Genomic DNA, 1,656 nt, shown 5'->3' on the forward strand with positions numbered 1-1,656 from the left:
GTCCTATTGTTAATGTCCATGGGAGGAATAGTGCCCCAAGGGTCGGATAAAGGCAAACAAAGGGCCACATCCGGCCCCCAGGCCACAGTTAGGAGACTGGTCTAAACAGCCAATTTAGAGTGAAGCGAAACACAGAATTCTACTTCACACTGGATAGATGCCAGTAATATAATACAGTCTCTCATGGTCTGTGGTGGGGCAAAGTACATTAATTCCCAGACCTACCAAGTATTTTAATTTTTAGTTTACATTAATCAGAAAGTATTGGAGGAAAGGAAAGCGCCTGCGAGATATCAGACTACAATCACTGATCCAACCCAACAGAATCCAGCTACAAATAAAACGCACACAAACACACATATATATATATATATATATATATATATATATACACACACACACACACACACACACACACACACACACAATAATGGACTGGTGAATTACATGCAGCCCTGTACATGCATTTCCAACACCCACCAAGTTCTCCCTGATAATCAGGCCAATTAACCATTTCCTTCAAGCAGTGCTGACCTAGGCTCGGTTCACACTGGGGCAGCTTCAAAGTCGTCCGACTCTGAAGCCGCCCCATGCAGCGTGACTTCAGCGTGGCATGCAAAGCAACTTCTCTAACAGAAGTCAATGCAAGCCACACCGAAGTCGCCCCCAAAGTAGTGCAGGAACCTTTTTCTAAGTTGGAGCGACTTGAGTCTCTCCGATTGGAACGGTTCCATTGCACTGAATGGAGCACGACATGTCAGGCAGCTAAGTCGCCTGACAAGTTTCCCCAGTGTGAACCGGGACTAAATATGAATGTGGTGCCTTTGTCAGCGCCAACACAAACCCATGTTCTACTAATGCCTCACCTCCACCCACAGGCTCCCGATAACATAAACTGTACTTTGATCAGTCAGTGGTATGAACCGCCGCCTCATGAGGACTTTTAATACTACTTGTCATGAGAACATTCTGTAGGCTGCCATTGAGTCTCTGTAATTCTGATCATGTTGGTTATCTGTCATGCCTATAGATTGGCTGCAATGCCGACTCACTAATTGAGTTAATCCTGCAGCAAACATACTAAACAACTGACTGTTTCTGCAGGGTCCTCGTCACCTCTTCTCTGGGCAGTCCTCATTGATGCAGAAAGAGTAATGACATCACCTCAGTGCTGCTTTCTGTATCATTGAGAACTGCCCAGCCACACTCTGTATAAGTAAAATGCAACTGAAGAGCACCATAATGACACCTACCCAGGGGGCAGGGTCCCCGATAACCTGCATTCACATTGTTCCTTCATTCATCCATCCAATTTAGGGGACACCCGGCATCATTTAACCCGGAAGACTGAGGACACCAAATGGCAAAGAGGTGATGCAGGGGACAACTCAAATTTACAGCAAGTAATGCAGCCTATCTTTTTTAATTTAATCATTTTTATTTTTTTAATACCCAATTTAACCCTTTCGCTGCTAGGTTCTTAACAACACCCCCCCCCCCCCCCCCCGCAAACCCTGCCATGTATCCTGGGATCTGCTTGCCCATCTGCAGGCCAAGGACCGACATAGCGGGTCCGCTGTCCTTCTCTCCTTGTTGCTGACCAAGCCACGTGCTTGATGTCACTTCCGAAGTCCACCTCTCGGTGTCCCTGACAGC

Source organism: Pelophylax lessonae, assembly GCF_965119305.1.
Source record: "Pelophylax lessonae genome assembly, chromosome: 10".
Taxonomy (NCBI): Eukaryota; Metazoa; Chordata; class Amphibia; order Anura; family Ranidae; genus Pelophylax; species Pelophylax lessonae.